Here is a 21,711-nt window from a genome sequence, read left to right as displayed (position 1 = left end):
AGCACTTTAAGGGGCTTTCCAGGAATCCCCACATAATAAATTCTCTTCACATCTCATTTACATCAGTAGTTGTGAGAGAGACAGGGAAGTGGAGTATTTTAGCTGGATGCATTGTGGCCCAGAATAAACCCAGGTTCTATTGGTAAGAAAGAAAAGAGAACTGGGTTCTGGATATGCAATCATTTTTCCCTTTCATTGAGAATATTTTTGTACCTTGCTTCTTGTTTTTTAAAAAGACCCCCTCCAACATATAGAAATAATTCATTTTCATTTTGTAACCATGGCTGTGATGATGGATGGTTGAGTCCTATCAACTTTGATACCTACCAGGGGAGACTAATGTATATAACTCTTCTGGGCTTTACACTAGACTGCATATTCTGGGCTGTGGCTGAACTGAATCCTGCATCACTCAGTTGACGCAGCTACCCTGTGGACCACCCTTTGAGTAGTAAGGATTTATAACAGCAAATACCTGGAAGATAATTAGCCTCACAGTTCTTAATCTACACATATTTTCTTTTTATTTAATTGAGCTATAATTACATATATCAAATGAGCAGAAATTAGTCTAAAGTTGAGTTTGTGTGTACACACCCATGCAGCTAACAACCAACACCAAGCATCACTCTCTCCCTGGAAAATGTTCTCATGTCTTTCTTTTGACCCCCTCCTCACCAAGAGGAAACCACTATTCTGATTCCTATTCCCATTGACTAGTCTTGCCTGTTCTTGAACTTTATATAAGTGCAGCTTATTTTGCTCAACATATTTATGAGATTCATGTACTCATAAGTACCTGTGATTCATTTATTTATTCTTTTTATTGTTGATCAGTATTCCATTCTAGGAATGTGACATAAAAGTTTATCACTCCTTTTGATGAGCATTTAACTTGTTGCTAAAGTTTTGCCATTCTGGATAAAGCTACTATGACTATCCTTGTGTAAATCTCTTTATAAACATATGGATTTTTTATTTCTTCAAAATAAATAACAAGAAATAAAATAGCTGGGTCATAAGGCATATGTGTGTTTAACTTTATAAGAAAGTGACAAATAGCTCTCCACAAAGGTTGTATCATTTTATAATCCCAGCATCAGTGTATGAGAGAATTCCAGTTGTCCTGCATTTGGGGTTGGCAGCCTTTTAAATTTTAGCCATTTTAATGTAGTGATAAATCACTGTGATTTTAAGTTGCATTCCTCTGATGAAAATCCATGTTAAGCATCTCTGCACAAATATACAGATAAGGTGCCCCCCCAAAAATGTATACACACTTTAATAGCTGATAGCTCAATTTTGAAAATAAAGTGTATTTTAAAAAACACTGCCTTTATAATTATTGAAATTATGTCTATACATTTTTTGGTACACACTATATTTATTTTCTTTTCTTTCCTTTAAATCTCACTTATTTTTTGCATTGATTTTAGAGAGGGAGAAAGGGAGAAATAGAAACATTGATGTGAGAGAGATACATCAATCAGTTGCCCCACACACATGCTGTGATGGGGGACAGAACCTGAAACCAAGTATGTGCTCTGACTGGGAATCGAACCCGTGACCTTCTGGTACACTGGATGATGCTCCAACCAACTGAGCCACACCGACCAGGGCCAAACATATTTTCTTTTAGTCTTTTGCCTAACCTCATTTCCACCTGTAACATACAGTCTCCCTTTGAACCTAGGAAACAATTTGTTTACAAACTGGCCACATGATAGGATTTCAGCCTGACTCTGACTTGCTCTTGTAGATTATGCTTACCTTTCCCTATCCGTTCTCATCTGAGAATTTTGGTTTTGACTATCTTAGTATGGGCTGCTGAATATGGTAACAATATTTTCTCATTAAAAGGAATGTCCAGCTCTTTTTCTGATGGTATTTAAATTTGCCATCCCAGGCTCTTGTAGTCAAATATATTGATAACGTCCCATGTGTGTTCTCTGACACTTGGGTGTAATTGTGGTGAACTTTGAATTCCCATCTTAAGGTCAGTTATTAACTATTGATGGATTCTCCTTTTCTCCACTTAATGCCTAAGTATTCCTACTAACCAAGACAGATGGGAGCGGCTAAGGAGTTTTTCAATGCCATTGCTGTGTAAGCTGTCTTTTGCTTCCCTCGTGTGAGAAACTCAAAGCTCTTTTGTAGAGAAGATCATTTATTCAAGGTAAAAGGGGGAAAGAAAGGAAGGAAGGAAGAAGGCTCCTACATTCATTTCACACACCCCAGTTTTCAAAGCCCCCATCTACTTTTTTCCGGGACAGTTTTCTCTCGTCATTCAAGATGAGAAAATGGCACCTTTGACAGCAACCTTGGCCGACCCATTTTGGAACCTAATGGGATCTGGGTGTAAGAAGGATGGCCAGGACCTCAACATTCAGGACAAGTCACCCTGACAAACAACGGCACCGTTTTTGGATTTCCCAGGAGGCGGAAAAGTGCCCTCCGAGATTTATAAACGCATCCATAATAAATGGGAGGCTGAAGTTTAAACTGCTGTGGAGCCTTCCCCGCCGTCTCGCCGAGGTCCCGTGTGATTTAGGGAGGTGACATTTACTGTGTGCAGACCTATTATTCAGAGTGACTGTTTGTGTATAGACAATATTTTAAAATGGCTTGCTGTAGATGAAAAATTCTTATTAAGTCAGAAAAACAGTTTAAGTAGGTAACACTCTCTCAGTTTAGTCTGCTATAAGTCTTACTGTCTTGCCACATGGAAACCGCTTGTGGTGGGAGGTAGTGACACCGCACAGGCACTGGCTAAAATACTATCTCTAGAGCAAATAGGATACGGGACGTGGGATGGGACCACAAAAGTAATTGTACATCTGAAGTTAAGCTAGTTGGCAGTTTTATCCCTTTAATGCATTTTTCCTTTAATATTGGTGCGATACTATGACTCAAGCAATAGTATATGGTAGGAAGAGCATTGAGAGTCTAGAAACTTGAAAGGAGGTTTTTCCACTAACTAGTAAGTAGTATAGTCTCTTAACCTCCCCAAGGCTCAGGTTCCATAAACTGCAACATTTAGGAATTGGATACGGTGACTTTTTTTTAATGATCTCTCATATTTATTATTGAACCAGCCTACTAGTGCAGAAATATATTAACAAAGAGAAAAATCATTCTTCTAATAATTTCCCAATAAAATACACCCTACTGTCCAGATTGTAGTGAACTTTTCAGGGATATGGTAAGAGGCAAGCACCTGGATGCAGCATAAGTATGGGCGCCATCTCATGTGCGACTTCTTATAGACCCAGCTTGGTTCTTCTCCAATGTCTCCTCTTGGAGTTGTACCTTATTTTATTATCCATTTTTATCCTAATCCATTGGGTAATGGGTTAATTCTGCTTTTGTTTCTTGTCCAGGAACCTCTTGATCCTGAAAGTCTTGTGAGAAGGTATTGCAAAGAAGAGTCAACTGCATGCACCACTATGGTGGAGAGAATGATGAAGTGACTTCTAAGACCCCCGTAAGACATGTCTATTTTGAGTTGTTTATTCTTATGCAAGAGGGTCTGTCAGCCCCCAGTGCCTTATAGCACTTTACAATCACCAAGAATACCCCCTATCTTTACTGCTTCCTGTTTAGTCCTGAGAAGGAGGCAGAGCAATTATTGTTATGCCTTTTTTATGAGAATACTGAGGCTCAGAGAGGTTAGGTGCCATGTCTAAGATCTGGTGGCTGGAAGGAACCTAAGCTCCACATCTTGCCTTTAGTTTGACTCTGTTTCATCACATTTCTTATACCTCTGCCTTCCCTAAGACCTCTGGAAATGGTTTCAAACAGTTCCCCAGGAGAAGATGATTTCTGGAATATAGATATGAAAAGAGGCCAGTAAAAGGACAGGTGTAGTCTAGTCCCTGGAGGCTCACAGTCTTCTAGAAAAGACAACACATCTCTGCCTAATCAAATTCTACCCATTTTTAAAGCCTAAACTCAATATTCTCCTCCCCCAGGAAGCCTGTCTTGTCCCACCTTATCCCAGGGTCCAGGGATCCTCCATTCTGCACTGCTGATTGAACAACATTGTCAAGATGGGTGCAATAAACATGCATTCCCCTCCCTTTTACCCTAGTATGTATGTATCTTATTTCTTCCAATTCTTTAGTAAGCTCCACGTGAGCAAGACTTGTAAATTCTATTAGTTTTACACACTCATTCACAGGGAGTAATCAGTTAATACTGTAATGCAGTTCGTCTATCAATCAAGACTTCTTTGCCACCTTGGATAAGGGTAGTGCCAAGATAGACATTACACTACTCTGCTTCATGCAACTTTAACCTAACTAGAAGCTATGACATCACACTTTTTCGCCTAGTAAAACTGCAATCTTATTGCCTCCATCACTATCTATTTACCTCCATTATTTTTCGTCATAGAACTTGAACATTTGTTTTGTTTTTCTGTTTCTCTACTAAAATGTAAGCTCCATGAGGGCAAAGGTTTGTCTGACATTGCTGTATCTTCATACCAAGAACAATGCACATTGTAGACGCTCAGTAAATACCCATGAAATGATACATGAATGCTTGTGTTTCAGGCTTTGTGGCCATAGCATGTGACCTTCAATTTCTGCATTATCATCATTCCATATATTTTTATATCCTGGAAATTTGAACACTAATGAGCTATGGTACATGCCCTTCAAAGTTGTTTTTGTTTTAAATTATTTTAAGAAAGTAACTTTAAATAAATTACTTTAAGAAAGAAAAAGTCATCTTTGGGGTACCACTATGCATATCCATGATTGCTATGTTGGTGAAAAATATAAGTGATATATTTTGTTTTGGATAAGTCCTTTGTCCCTCCCTTCACAATCACCTCATGAACTATTTACTGAAGAGTTATTTCCTTTGAATGATGGAATTTTCTTTATGAATGATATAATTGAACTTTGTGATGTCAAAATTAACTTAAACCTAATATTAGCAGGTTAATAATAAAAGCATTCTGTAGAACTTGGGTGATAAAGTCAAACTTGCCCCATTTAAATCTTTGCTTCTGCTGAGTAGTTTCTAGAAATTTACACAAGAGATTTTGTCTCTCCAAGCCTCAGTTTCTTTATATGAAAAATATTATACTATAATAATAGTATCTTTATCATGGGGTTGTTGTGAAGATTAACTGAGACAATCCCTTTACTTAGTGACACAGAAGGAACTCAGTAAGTGTTAGACTTTACTATCACTCCATGATGTTAGAAAAGTATAACACACAATTTAAATGCAAATAGTAATTATACTATAGTGCTCTGCATTTTTATTTTATCCTCCTAGAATGGCTAATTGCTTGTGCTAATTTAGCAGTAATGACACTCAAAACATATGTTTGTTCTTCTAAGAATTAACAATAGACAGACAAGATTATTTGTTGACTTTGGTCTGTTTGGATCATTGTAATAAGGTGTCCCATATGTAGGAAGTGCTATGAATTTCTACAGCTGATTAAAAATATAATTTTCTGAAGAGTCATGGTAAATCTCTTTTCCACAGACACCTTTTAATAAAAAACATAAATTATCAACCTACTGTTATGCAAACAATATTGGCACAACAAGAAAATGATTAACATGCAGACAGGGTAGGTCAAAAAGACTATAAAAGAATTAATGAACATTGTTTGATGTATATTAAAACAATTGGTCAAAGTTTAGGTAGCATTTTAATTTTTGGCGTCCACATACTTAAGACCCGTTCATTCAAATCTTACCAAAAACAAACGGAATGTTTTTTGAAAGTAGGAGTTCAATAGAACTCAGTAGAACATGTTAAATCAGTCTACTGCCACTATTTTATATATTAAAAAATAGTGTTTCAAAATAAAGACAAGGGCAGTTCTGTTTTCAATTTATGGAATAAGTAACAGCTATTTTCTTCCCATTTTTCCTTGATGTTTTTCAGATGCAGAACACCTTCACTGACGCTTTGATTTCTCTCTCTGGCTACCCTATGTTACTCCTCATTTTTCGAGTCACTATAGTCTCGTGAACAGCAATTTTCATTGCAAAGTTGAAAAAAAAACATTAAAAGAGAATTTCATTTGATCAAACTTCTCGAATGCCTGTTTGGATATTCTGAACTAGTTATAAACTCAACTGGAACACCCCACTTGGCAGCAACACGATGAGGTCTTGTCTCCACTTGCTGGTGTGAAACGACACGTTATAACTTGAGTTTCCTGATGCCTCACTAGGCTATGAGAACAAATGGAGTCATCATAAATAGAGTCATGTTAAACAATAGTATACTACATGTCATACTGGGTCTTGTCACCACTTTTATGAAAGCACACCTTCCACAATGTTCTCTGTCTCAAAATTTTGGGAAACCCTAGAGGGTATCTTATATTTGTTCCCACACAGATAGTCATGACCTATGCTTCCCATGTGTTTCACCCAATCTATCACCAGGCACTACTTCTTCTCTCTCAGAGACCCAGACCTGAACATGTAGGACTAATTAGTGAGCATATGCAGACACTATACCCTGTTTAGATTTGATTCTTACCTCGGATGACTAAAGCTTAACTGGTGGCTCACCTTGCCTAAATTGTCTTCCAGGAAGTGGCTCAGTTCGTTTTGGCTCTTAAATGTTAAACTTTTCTTGTCAGTTTTTCAGAAATACATGATCATTATTGATATCCCATGCAAACTTATGATGAGGTCATTGCTATAGTTGGAATTAGACACTTATTAAATCAAGTTTCATTAATACCTCATACCTAATTATTAATATAATAAAATTTAATATTTAGTAAATGTATTGTATTGGTCAGGTAATTCCATAATGATGCTGTGTAACAAACCATCCTTAAACTCAGTAGATTAAAACAACAATCATTTATTCTCAATTCACGCATCTGCTGTTGGGCTGGCATGGGGGTGAAGGTAGTTTTTTAACTGAGTGAGTCTGTGCTCAGCTGGGCATGGCTCTAAATTATAGATTGGGTTCAAATCTTCTCCATATGTTTCTCATGCTCCTTGGACCAGTGAACTAACCAAGGCATCATTTCCTCATGGTGATGACAGAAGCCCAAGAGAGAAAACTGAACTGTGCATGCACATTTTAAGCCTCTGCTTGTGTTATGTTCGCTAATATCCTATGGGAAAGACATATATAAAGTTATATTCAAGGTCAGCAGGTGGCTCTGTTTCTGGGGAACTGTGCAGTCATGTGGCAGAGATATGGACATGGGAATGGTGAAGAACTGGGAGCCATAATTCAATCTACCATATGTATGTATTAATGACCTAAGTTATAACACTCATTATTCATTTAATGCATTCTTTTTTCTTAGAATTTATATGACACAGGTACAAAGTGCACTAGAGAAATAATTTCTTTTTGTTCAATTCAGTAACCATTCACTGAGTACCTCCTCCACATAATGCAAAGATTAAAAGGTAAAGCTATACATTGTGTATAGAGGTCCTGGTTCCTGAAAGGATAATGGTGAGTGGGTCAAGACTTGGTATGATTGCCCAATGTGCCCACATGACCTTCACTGGTCAGGGGTATTCTTATTTTCCTTTAACCTTTGTTGCTTTTAAAAATTACCAACCAATACATATCTAACTTACAAAAAGAAAAGTATGCGTAAAGAAGAAAGTAAAAATATACTCATACTTCCATCAACCATAAGTAAACATTATTTGCTCTAACTGAAGAGATAGGACAATAGGTAAAGATCATGTAGGTAAATAGATTGATAGTAGACTGACTGATCAAACATAGAGGGTGTTTTGCAATATTTTATTTAATATATCATAGATATATTAAATTATTAAATGTAAGTAAATACTCATTTTTATGTCTATCATTAATGCTACCTACCATTGTCATATTAATATAAATAATTTTATTTTACTAATCTATTGATAAACAGCTAAATTTCACATTTTTGTTATTATAAATAAAGATATTTTGTACATCTCTGAACACTTGAAGAAATGTTTCCTTTGGATAATGCCAGAAATGAAATCACTTGTGCAAAGGGCTGGCATGGTTTTCAGGTTTAATGTATATTGTGAAATTGCCTACATGAAAGTGTGCAAGACACACTCAAAAAGGAGTGCATGAGGCCCCTCACCCACCTCAGGCTTTTTAGTTTGCTAAAATAAATAAATAAAAATATTCTACTAAGAGTTAGATTAGTTAACTAAAGGGAATTTTCTAAGTACCAAGAAGCAGAGAGAAGGTGAAAGGATTTCCAGTAGTATTCTTTAACAAGGAAGGAGTGATTTTTCAAGAGATTGTAAAGCAAAAATCCAAGGGCCACATAGTTAGGTTCCAAGATGGGAGAAACAATTGGAAGGGAACAGAGACCTTCTTATGTGCCAAGCAAGGGAAATAAAGGGACTTTCCAATTAAACATCTAAGACAATTTCCAGAGAAAGAGGATGGTGGGATCCAAAATTCAAAACACAACAGGAAATACATGAGCCAGGGAAAAAACTTTCTGGGATGTGTTGTTATGATATGTGGGCTGCAGAAAACTGGGAAGCCAATTTAACCAAATAGAACAGTGGTTTTCAACCTTCCTAATGCCGAGACCCTTTGATACAGTTCCTCATGTTGTGGTGACCCCCAATTTCATTGTTACAAATTGAACATAATTAAAGCATAGTGATTAATCACAAAAACAACATGTAATTATATATGTGTTTTCCTATGATCTTAGGCAACCCCTGTGAAAGGGTGGTTCGGCCCCCAAAGGGGTCGCGACCCACAGGTTGAGAACCGCTGAAATAGAAGAACGACTCTGCACAAAGACACATGAATGTGTGCACTGAGTTGAGTTCAGCCTTCTAGAGCTTTACACCAATTTCAGATGTGCAAAGACATTTAGTCATCAAAATATGCACATGGGAGTAAAAGGCACCATTGGCAAGGCGTGTATGGCAAGTCTATGGATTTGGCACTGAGGCAACTGGTTGATTCAATTAATAGGAAAACAAAGCTAAACTGGGTTATATCCTATATTTTGTAGCCTGGCACTAAATACAAGTTAATAATCAGTTCATGGTCCATCTGTACCAGCTCAACTTTCGAAGGTGGGAAAAGGATCGTCAGTATCACCTCACAGATTTTTAAAAAAATTATTGAATATATTGGGGTGACATTAGTTAATAAAATTATATAGGTTTCGCTGAAACCAGTTTGGCTCAGTGGATGGAGCGTCAGCCTGTGGACTGGAGGGTCCCGGGTTCGATTCCGGTCAGGGGCATGTGCCTGGGTTGCGGGCACGTCCCCGATGGGGGCTGTGCAGGAGGCAGCTGATCGATGTTTCTCCTTCATCAATGTTTCTGACTCTCTATCTCTCTCCCTTCCTCTCTGTAAAAAATCAATAAAATATATTTAAAAAATAAAAATAAATAAAATTATATAGGTTTCAAGTGTACAATTCTATAATGCATAACCTGTATATTATATTGTGTGTTCACCACTCCAAGTCAAGTTTCCTTTCATCACCATTTGCCCCTCTTCTACTTCCTCTCACCCCCTTTTCCCTCTGGTAATCAACATACCATTGTCTGTGATCATGAGGGGTTTTTTTGTGCTTAATCCCTTCATCTTTTCACCCAACCCTTCTTCTCTCTATTAGCTATTAGTCTGTTCTCTGTATCTATGAGTCTATTTCTATATTATTTGTTAGTTTATTTTGTTCATTTGATTTCACAGGTAAGTAAGTCATATGGTACTTGTCTTTCTCTGATTGGCTTATTTCACTTAGCATAATAATACACAGGCCCATCCATGCTGTCTGTCACAAAAAGTAAGATATCCTTTTTTTTTTTTTTTTTTACAGCTGAGTTGTATTCCATTCTGTAAATGTACCACAGCTTTTTAATCCACTCTTCTACTAACAGGCTAACACTACTTCCAAATCTTGGCTATTGTAAATAATGTTGCAAAGAACATAGTGGTGCATATATTCTTTCAAATTAATGTTTCAGGTTTCATATTACAGTTTTAAGGACCCTGAAAGTGAGAATATTTGTAAGGCTGGTCTGCAGTGACCTGGATGTGGCTGGGAGAATATGCTAAAGCGAATTCTGGCAACTAAAGTGGAATCTTCCCCCCTAGTAAATTGACTATCAAGAAGAATCCTTTGATTTGAATGCTAGATTAGCAGCCTTAGCATATCAGGGAAGTGCCTAAAGTTAGGGCACTTCTCTAAACTGAGAATGTGCTCATTTATATGGGATCAAAGATCAAGGAGCTCTTTTCTCAATCTTGGCTTTGAAGACCCAGAACTTAAATTTTGATGGTTCTTGACTACCAAAAGATGCTAGTATAATTAGTTCTATTTGTATAGTATTTTTATTGATTTACATACTGAATGAGGTATAGGAAGCAGGTGATAAAACACCCATTATGATGGATCAGGCTATTGACAGTCATAGACAGGAAGTGGTCAAGGTCACTTAGTGGTCAAGGTCACAGGGTGACATGCTATAGTTGCTATGTCCTGAATACCAGTGCAGGACCTTTTGCTCTCTACCCATAGGTAAGCAAACCTCAAACATGTTGGTCAGAGGATTTGACATTCTGGATAATTCAACTTTCCATTAAAACTCCAAAATCTTGTGGTTGTATTCCTTACTGTTGATTTTTTTCTAAATGTTCAGTTTCTAATTTGTCTGTTTTCTTGTTTTAAATGTCAAGTCTACTGAATGTAATAAAATTTTTGATGATCCACCTGGTGGAACAGATGATGATCAGTTCTCATCCCCTCAAGTTGTGTTGGTAGATGATGCAGGAAACTGAGCTGAAAAACACATTGAACCCAGCAGCTTAGATTCTAAGATTCTTAGATTTTTTGCTCCATGAGAGAAGGGGCTGGATTTGTTTTGTTCACTCTTCTCTCCTGGGTGCTTACCAGATGTCTAGCAGAAAGAAATCTCTCAATAAAATAAAATAAAAATGAATACTGTATACATGATCTTCAGAATGTGTGTCCTTGTTATTGAGGTCTTTCTCCAGAAAGTTAAATATAAAGTAAAATAAAGGAACAAAGAAAGAAAGGAAGGAAGAAAAGAAGAGAAAGAAGGCAAGGAGGAGGGGGGAAAGGGAGGACAAAAAGAGGGAAGGAAAAAGAAAGGAAAAGGTAAGAAGGAAGAAGAAAGGAAGAAAGCAAGAAATAAATTAAGAAGGTATTCTAGGGTCTCTGGCTGGTGTGGCTCAGTTGGTTGGAGCATTGTCCATACACCAAAGGGTGGTGGGTTTGATTCCCCATCAGGGCATGCACCCGGGTTTTGGATTCAATACCTGGTTGGGGCTCATATAGGAGGCAACCGATGGATGTTTCTCTCTCACATCGATGACTCTCCCTCTCCCTGCCTCTCTCTAAAATTAAAACTAGTGCTTCAAATGTTGGTTTGACTTAGAAAAGCTCACATTCATTTAGTTAATATTTGTAATTGTTGAAGTTTAAAAGTATATTAACCACCTTTCTTGCCCCTGTTTCTATCTCTGTTTCCTTCTGGGAGAACAGAATAAGAGATTCCCATTTTGTGCCCCCCGGTGGTAAAACCCTCAGGCCTCGGTGGCGCACCAGTCACATGACCCTGGACCCCCTGGAATCTTCCCCAAGGAGACTCACCAATGTCACAGCTGCGGGCTCCGTGCGGATTGATGGCTGTGGACAGACCTCCAGGATGAGTTCTTTCTTTGTGCTCTCTTTCCTGACCATCTAAGTGTTTTCTGACTAGCTTGGCATGCTGTTAGTTAAAATTCATTCTTTTAAAGCCCAGGATCCACTTAGCTCCTCTCCTCTGAACTTTCGTCATTCATTATTAACAATGAAAGCCAAAGTGCATGAAACAAGTTCAGCCCTATCTGTTCCTGGCATGAAAGTGATGTCTTGGCATATTAGTGGGACACAGCTCTATCTCACATGAAATGATGCCTGGGCCCACAACAAAGGCGCCGCCTCTCAGCGCCTAATAGGATCACCTACTTCAAATGTGAAACTTCCTTCTTTGAAATATTTGTTGAGATTTCATAAACCTATGAAGATTCTCAAACTCAAACAAAACCTTCTAGGCTTCAGTGCAAGCTCCCACTCTAAAGAGCTTTCTGTTCTATAAACCGGTTATTGGCTCTGGGCCCCAAGCCTGGGCAGATAGGGGAAGTATGGGGGCATCGGGGGAGGAAGAGCTGGCTTTCCACTTTCTCTTTTTGATACAAAAATAAAAGTCATCTGGTTTTGACTGCAGAAAATGAATCATATTAAGCATTTTAAAAGCACTATTCTTTTTGCGGGACCTAATTTCAGACCGATTAACACTTTAATATGAAACAGAAGCACATCATTTCATTAGGAGACAAAATAAGGCCTCCCAGCTACCATATGTTGTCTCTTTTTTTAAAAAAAAAATCTTTTGAAACCTTAGATTGTAGATTGAGCTACAGGAGGAAATGTAAGTTTGGCTCCACCACACACCCCACGTGAGCAGACTTTACATTGAAGAGTCACACAATCATAGATTTTTTTTTTTTTGGCAATCTATTCAATAATAGAGGACCTGGCCACTGCTCTGGAAAGCTGACGGGGAAATATTCTTTAGTGAAGATAGAAATCAAAAGTAGAAATCAAAAGAATCTTTAAGAATGTCTTCGCCGATACATACAGCAAAGAGACACTTTCTACCACTGATTTCACAGATTACTTATTTATTAAATAGATGAAACAAAATTATAGCTGTCCATTTTCAATATTTAAATTTTTTTAATGATAATGCCTTTAAAATGCACAGAACATGAATACAGGAGCTGGTGTGATAGGAGAGAGCCTTATTGCACATAATTAACAGACACATAATGTCTGGTAACTAGTAATTTCCTTCTAGCTGAGTAAGGAAATAATTTAATCATGTTGATCAAATGAATCCCAGGAGCCCAGTGTAACATTATGCCAAAAAAAAAAAATCTGCATGAACTGATAAAAGACTACTTGGTAAAAAAAAAAAATTAACATGGTTTCCAACCTTGTTTAGGTATCCTTGATAGTATTTAAAATGCAAGCCTAATTTTAGTAATTAGCTTAATCTGACATTTCAGGAACATTTTTTTCCAACAATGGCAGAGGCTACAAATATTGACATGGTACACTTTTCTAGAACCGACTAAAACCTAAGTGTTGCAAGATGTATATTTCCCTCACCAATAAAACAGTTCCCCCACCGCTGCTTAGAGGGGTGTGCAGGGGTCGGAGGAGGGGGTGCGTGGCAGACTTTAAGAATCTCTTTCCTAGAATAGCATCTTATATTCAACAACTAGATAGAAATCTCCACTGCCCTTGTGTAAATTTCAGCTTCATATTCAAAACAGGCCAGGAGAAGATTTTTTTTAATTTCAAATCATTGCCCCAAACAAATTTCTCCTTAGTAGACTATAGCCTAGTCTTGATAGACTGCTGTTTCCTTTGGAAGTCTTTTGTGGTCGACCATTCCCATTGTTCTTCGCAACTACTTAGAAAAGGCAGCAAGCCACTCTCCTGCTATCTGAAGTCAGCTCTCCGTAATGAGGTGATATAATTTAACACTTACCGTAATACATTTTATCCATCTATTGTTTGCTAAATAATTCCTGCAATAACACTTTTATTCTTTCCATAATTCTTCAGGGCAATGCTGGAGGAATAATATTTTTACTGCAATGATTGATGACACGGGTCCTGGTGCTCCTCAGCCCCCGTGAACAGAGGTTATTGATAAGCATCAGGAAGATGGGAGGGAACGGAGGGGGCAGGGAGAGCAACCAGAGGCCTGTGCCGTGTGGAAAGAGCATCAGGGATCAGAGGGTTAATACCATTTTATGAGGTTGTAAAAATCTACCCCAAGATTCTTGTGTTAGCAATATTCTTTGTGTAAGATGTATGTTATTAAAACAAGTAGCAGCATCTGAATTAAAGTGACAGTATGATGGATGACTACTGAAGGGGAATCGGAGCCGTTTGCAGCATTTTGGGCTAGATGTGGGAATTCTGCCTCAGAGGCGAGGAGCTTGGCAGACACATTGATTCCGGGCTGACGCATGTTCATAAATATGCCCCCAGAGAGGTGTGGCCTAGCAGAATTTACAAAATTATGTTCATGAATTATTTAACATTTATTTATGGATGCTATATTTAAACAGTATTTGCCAAGGCGAATGGACCGTAGCTTACAGAGTGATCTTTAGATAATGCAAATTCTGCACAAGGCAGAGGTGGCGGGTGGCTTGCCCAGTGATGCTAAGCCTATCAAAACTGTATTAGAGGAGATGCGTCCACTGATGATGGAGCTGCCCTTCGGAGACTTGAGGCGTCTCCCTGATGTGGCTGAGGTCCAGGAAAATCTTGAGTGAGAGAAGAGGTGAAGGATTTTTCCTCTTTGGGAGGAAAGACGGGTTTGTGTTAGTGCTGATTTAAATTTTAACCTCATAATGAGCTTCGCTATTTACAGCAATGTTTTTAAGAATTGTAGAATGCAACATTACCTGTTTGAGATTGGGAAGAAGAAAGGAAAAGATTTAGGAAGTGCTCTGACAAAGATATGTCGATAATAATGTTGGGGGCCACATTCAAACATGTGAAGAAGTTAGAGTTATGATTGAAACATTTATAATGTTACTGTCTTATACTTTGGCTGGTGGATTTGGCAGAGATCCGAGTGCTACCAACCATTCTATTTGCTTCCACCATTTTTCATCCTCCTCGCTGTTTCATTCGTTCTTGCCAATGAAATATCAAGGGAAGTGCCATGTGTCACTTATGTAAGTCAAGTCCTTACAGGTTTTCTGTTGTCTCTCTTCTCCTGACGTCGTAAATGAACAGACTACATATTTCAGAAAGTTCAGCTACAAGACAGCAGAGTCACCAAACAGCCCACTCTCTACTTGTCTTTTGGAGCTGAGTCCCATCAACCTACTTGGGATGAGTGATAATAGGGAAATTATGGTTGGGTTGGGATAAGCCTTTACGATATGAGGGCTGCTTGTTGCTGTAGCATAACAAAGACTATCTTGACTAATGCACTAGGTCAGGCTGCTTAATCCATCTGAATGATAAAATAGAAAAAACACAATTGTCTTTTCCATTTCTGTTCCCCTTATAAGATTATTTTCCTCCTCTAGTAAAATCACTGTATATATAATAATAGTCAGACTAGTGGTACTATCAGAGTATCCCAGGCTACACAAAGCCAGGAACCTAACAATACCAAAAAATAAAATAAAGCAAAGAGTCTAATGTTATCAGTTCCAGAAAAGATCCAGTGACAATCTAGAGAGGCAAGGCAAAGAAATTGAGTCCTATTTTCCAAAGTGGGGAAAAAAGTAGGAAAAAAACTATATATATATATATATATATATATATATATATATATATAATTTTAAAATAAAGATCAATTTTCTGTTCTTACTCATTTTTATGTCCTTTTCTCTCCCAACACTAATGTAGTGTGTGGCTCATGGAAGATGTGTTTTCTGATTTATGCAATATAGGTGAATGCATGTAGTAGCTACTATATGCCAGACACTATTCTTAGCACTTTAAAACAATATATTTATCTAATAATATTAGGTAGATATGATTATTATTAACAAACACATAGCACTTGCTATATGCCAGAGAGCTCTAAGTGCCTAATGTATATTAATTACTTTTTTTTTAAAAAAGCCATGAGGTTAGTACTATCATTAAGTTCCTCAGTTTTCAGATGAGAAAACTGAGGCACAAAGAGGTTAAATATCTTGCCCAAGATTATATATCTAGTAACATCTGAGATTTAAATATTATCCATCTAGTTTCAATCTGATTATCTATAGTGTGGTGTAATATGTGATAAAATAGGTTATAAGTAAATAACTCTCTTATGCCTTTAAGAGTTTTCATTACTTTTAGATAAATAATACTCATCTAGGAATTTTTTACTCCAGGACTGAAACTTCTTCATATAGTTTTAAGCTACTGCAACCTAGCAACCTGGTAGGTAGCAGAGTCATTTAGAGAAAACTAGTACTAATCACTACCCAAGAATGACATGACATCTGCACGAAGAACAAGGGAAAAAGAGTTAACACTTGTATTTGAAACTATTTTCATTGCTGTGTCATATTGCTCTTTACATCCCTATAATTCTTTCTGAAGCTTTTTGCTTTCACATACTCTTCTTTGAATATCCCACAAACCTTACCAGAGTTTATCTCTCTGTGTGTGTGTGTGTGTGTGTGTGTGTGTGTGTGCACTCATGTGTGAATGTGGGAAGGGGGAAATAAAATAAAATTCTCTACTCCATAAAAAAATATAGCCCTGAGAATAATAAAAGTAAGAGAACATTTTTACAGTAAAGTGAAGAGTTAGTCTTGCAAATGAATTGAGATGGGACCTGTCCCGGGTTATCATGATTTCATGAACTACCAAAGAATATTCCTATAATGCTGAGCACATTCTAAAATCTAGAGAACAAAAGTGAGCATGTATTAAAAATCTAAAGAATTGAATTTTTAGCTAAGGTCTCAGTGGAATCAGATAAATGTCCCATATCATCTCCCTCTTCTCTTTCTCCCCCTCAGGCAAGAGTGTGAGACCCTGACATAAACCTAACCTTGTCATCATCTTAAAGGATATGCCGTCCTTCCACTTATGTCATATTTCATGCACTTTTTAGCTGTGAGCAAAAATGGTTCACATTCCATAGGAATGCTATGTTAGCGTTATCAGTGTCCATCAGAGAAGTTGTTTAGCTCAGGTAGGACCTGGAGACGTAGGAGAGCCCTTCCTTAGGGTAACACTACTCCTTTTGGGTTAGAGCAGATATTAATCATGTCTGACCTCTTACAAGTGAGAAGGAAATAATCCCTTATGGCATGGCATGCATTTTTCTACTCTGGGGCCTTTCCCCTTAGTTTTGGAATTTATGTATTGAAAGAGGTGCCAGCATGGTTGATGCTAGTTTTAAGGTCACATTTCTCCCCTAAACCAAATTCTAGAGAAAACACACACACACACACACACACACACACACACACACACACACACACACTGTTGTCTGATAAGAATACTGCCTTTCATTCCTCTCACCAAAGTCTAATTATCCTTGAATGACAAGCGTCAGGTAATTCCCATGTGATGAATTCTCTCATTCTTTTTATCTCTTTTCCTGTTGTAGGCTTGAGCCTTTTTCTCCCAGTAAGTAGTGCCTTTGGCAAAACTGAGGGGCAGACAGGAAGCAGGGAGCCAGATCTAACTGTCCCAGGATCTGCCTTCTGGAGAGTGAAGCAAAGGCTCATTCTGTAACTGAGGTACTCTGGGTGGACTCTTCAGCCTCACCTATTTTCAGCCATCACCAACTTGGGCTTTCTCTTCCCATTTTTGTGCTTATAGAAAGCTCACTGCCTTCCCGAGACTGTTATTTGGTTTATATGCTTTATTCTGTAAGTTTTTTGGTAAGACTAAAAAATGCTTAATAGAGGGGGTGTGAAAGGTGGAAATGGAGATAAAACAGGTACAAGACTGTCAGAACTTCCATTCTGTTAAAAATTAATTTGGAAGGCATGCAAGAAAGCTGGAAGGCTTGGACTCACATGGGACCAGCAACGGTATGTGAGTAAGGGAAATAATTTGGGGAAGAAAGACAGACTTAGTCCCATCCTGGATAGATTCTCTTTGACTCTAAACACTACATTGTGGAAAATCATGATTACTTTTAAAAAGCACTTATTCTAAAATGTTGAACATGAATGTTCCTTTATTCATGTTACGAATGTCATCTATGAATTTATCAAATAGAAAATCCTTACATAAACACTACAAATACAAGTTATATACGTAAAAAAACATGTGTCATTAGGTATCGTACAGATACTAGAGAGGATCGGGTTGTCCGCATGGGATTCTCCGATCTAAAAGAGCTCGGGAAGCTAAAACACAGAGAAAGTAGGGCCCAGATTTACAAAGAAGAAAGAGAAGTTCTGCACTAGTAGGTTTATACGTCAGTTAGCTGTGTGCAATGTTTCCCAGGTATAGGTTAGCAGGGAGAAGGGAGAGGCCTGTGGAGAAACCAGCTACAGGTCCATGCCTAAAATTTGCAGAGCCTGGGGCAAGAGTACAAAGGAAGGACCATAGATTTTATGACTAAATATTTAAAGGGTCTAAATCAAGTTAATAGACTGTTAAATAAGCCATGTTTCCTTCTCAAACCTCTCAAACCTTGACTTACGTTCATTTACAATAATGAAAGAGATATAAAGCTAACAATTTTAGATCATTGAACATTAGTAAAACATGAAAGACTAGTATATTCAATTGTTGCACATGTCGGTATTCTACTGATGGGCCAATGATGTTGGATGAGTAGTAAAACTAAGACATAAGTAATTCATAAACAATTTTATGTTTTCCATAAAATATATTTCTTACCTTTATTTCAGCAAAATTACTAATTATGGTTCTTGCTATAATTGAGATTTTTCATAATTTATGCACTGCTGACAATAATGCCAAATTTGACAGCCTTTCTTGACTCATTGCAGTTAGGAGAGAGTATTTTAACGTTAGTTTTGAAAACTTTGCTGTGGAAGGAGCATCTTGGATTGCCAATAAAATTCTTAAAACAATGCTTAGATTTAGAAAGGAAATAAGAACATTTTATATCATGTTTGAATATTCAAATGATTGCTATGACAGCGGTTCTCAACCTTTCACAGGGGGTCGCCTACATACATCCTGCATATCAGATATTTACATTACGATTCATAACAGTAGAAAAATTACAGTTATGAAGTAGCAACGAAAATAATTTTATGGTTGGGGGTCACCACAACATGAGGAACTTTATTAAAAGGTCGTGGCATTAGGAAGGTTGAGAACCACTGGATTATGATAAATTATCATTACCAAAATTTACTATAAATTATTTTAGCTTCTTCTTATACATTATTAACATTGATATTGCAATTATCATCAGCTCTTAAAACAATATATAGATTTATACACAAGTATTATATTTCATGCATGTTACATGTAAATGTGCACACACACACATACACACACACATGCTTTTAAAAACTGTGAATTGCTTAATGCTGAAAAGTATTCCCTCTTCCAAAAATATAAGTTGGAAGAATTGGAAATTGGAGAACAAAGATGAGTAAGAAAATGAATATTTTGAAATGATACTTTGCTATGCAAGAATCTGTGCATTCATGCTCTCATGGAGGATTTGACAAGTTAATTAATTTGTCTTCTCTATCACTAAATGCTTTAGTTGCTTAAATAGTGCCTGCACTTGATGCAGTGTCTGCTCTGAAGTCAGCAAGTGCACTACCCACAAACCTTCTCGCATTCAGATGCTTGTTTGGGAGACCTCAGGAATAGAGACAGAGGAGCATTTTTCCTGCTGGGTAGGTACTGGGCATCAGATCCTGAGCAACAGAATGAATGCCCATGAGTTGCCCAACATAGCTTATGTGTGTGTATTTGTGGGCCCTCTTCAGTGTGGAACTCAGGGTAAGGCCTTTTCCCTGGGGGCAAGCAAACTAGCTAGGAAGGATTGGCCCTGTTCACACCTCATTATTCAGCTGTCTGGTTTGCCTCTTTCATTCACTAAATCTTTCTATTTCCTTTAGTTCTCCACTCCAAATATATTTTCTTCCTTCTCTCCATTCATGTTTTTTTCCCTCCCACCCCTTTCCTTCTTCCTTTTTATTTTAAAAAATGCAATTTCTCTTTCTAAAATAAATTTTCTCCAGAAGTACATTGCCCACTATTTCTTAAAATATGTCTGAATGGAAATCAGGAGAAAGCCGAGTCAGACAAGATAAAAGGGCAAATGTTTCCAGAAGGAAGAAATAATCAAGTGTGTTGCATGCCTCTGAGACATAGACTAGGATGAGAACGGAAAAGTTAATGCTATGTTTGTCCATATAGATGAAGCTGATAACCTTAATGGGGAAAATTCAAACCAATATTGGGTATTGAAAATAAACTTAAAGGATTTTTCCAGTGAATGGGAAGTAAAGAATTAGAAGTAGCAAGTGCTTTGGGTTTATTTCAATGAAATATACAGAACCAAAGTTAGGCTATTTTTTCATGGTAACAAAAAGAAAATGTATTTCTTCCAATAAATTCAATCTAGGAGACGGAGACAACCCTATTCATTATGTTTAGTTAACTCCTCAGATCCTGCATCATTTTATTCCTACAATAGTCCCATGTAGATGGAGTAGATTAAATTTTTAAAGAAAAAAAACAAATAGAAACCTTGATCACGTTGAGTCAGTGTGAAAAATATTACCATGTCTTTCTGGGTCTATCAAAAAACTGCATTGCTTCTATTGTGAAATATTTCACTGCTCATTATTATCTCATTTGGGGAACAGTTCATTGATGCTGAAACTTTCCCACCAGAAATGTTGGACATGATACAGGTCTTCACTTTGGTTCCATGATGATTTTATTTTAATACATCTAAACTTCTGTCTGAATTAGGTGATTTCTATTCCTCCTTGTTCTGCTTTCTTTTTTAGTAGAGTACCAAAAATAAAATTTCTAATGAGTAATCTTATTACTGGTAGCAATTGTACCCTATCAAGTGGCTTTTCTGGAAGCCAGTAGCAAGATTTGAAAATATAATGAACTCTTTTTTTTCCCCACTTAGAATTAGAATGTCCTAAGGGGCTTGATCTAATGTTTTCTGTCACTTTTTACCAATGATTTTTTGAAATTGTAATAGAAATACTTGATCACTTTATAGACCTCTCCATTCTTTGTGAAATAAAGACATGTTGGAAATAGTGTCTTCTACATACTATCCCAATGTGTGACTGATACTCACGGAGGAATCTTGCGACTAATCTTTTTATACATGTTAATTTATGTGTCAGTTGAAAGTCTTCGTTCCGTTGAATTGGACTCAAGAGGGTAGGGGAAGAATACTATTCATGTTTTCATTAGCCAGAGCCCCTTTAGAAATCTTTTAGGAAAGAAACCTGCTACAAACCAGGCAAAATGGACAAAGCCATGCTTTGTTTCTTTGTTTATTTTGTTCATTAGATTGCACATGTAAGTGAAATCATATGGTATGTGTCTTTTTCTGACTGGCTTATTTCATTTAGCATAGTTCTCTCTAGGTCCATCCAGGCTGTTGCAAAAGGTAAGATTTCCTTCATTTTTTTTTACAGTCAAATAGTATTCCTTTGTGTAAATATACCACAACTTTTTTAAACACTCAACTACTGATGGGTACTCGGGCTGCTTCCAAATCTTGGCTATTGTACATAATGTTGCAATTAACATAGGGGTGCATATATTCTTTCAAATCAGCATTTTGGGTTTCTTTGGATGTATTCCCAGAAGTGGAATTGCTGGGTCATAACGCAGTCCCATTTTTAAATTTTTGAGGTAACTTCATACTGCTTTCTACAGTGGCTGCACCAATCTGTATTCCCGCCAACAATGCACAAGGGTTCCCTTTTTCCACATGTTCACCAACACTTGTTGCTTGTTGATTTATTGATAGCCATCCTGACAGGTGTGAAGTGATATCTCATTGTGGTTTCAATTTGCATTTCTCTGATGATTAATGCCATTGAGCATCTTTTCATATGTCTATTGGCCACCTGTATGTCCTCTTTGGAGAAGTGTCTATTTAGGTCCTTTGCCTTTGAAGGAAGTTGTGATAGTCTTTGTGAACAAGGACACCAGACACT

The 21,711-nt window shown here is 37.3% G+C and overlaps 1 pseudogene; it reads right to left on the bottom strand.

Annotated features, from left to right (window-relative positions):
* Positions 1-3,260: 3,260 nt before the first annotated feature.
* LOC102429412 lies at positions 3,261-3,422 on the bottom strand (annotated as a pseudogene).
* Between the last annotated feature and the right edge of the window lie 18,289 nt (positions 3,423-21,711).

This window comes from Myotis lucifugus, unplaced genomic scaffold, assembly GCF_000147115.1.
Source record: "Myotis lucifugus unplaced genomic scaffold, Myoluc2.0 scaffold_108, whole genome shotgun sequence".
Classification (NCBI taxonomy): Eukaryota; Metazoa; Chordata; class Mammalia; order Chiroptera; family Vespertilionidae; genus Myotis; species Myotis lucifugus.
Note: the sequence above shows the minus strand (reverse complement) of the source record. Positions and strands in the feature narration are given on the sequence as shown.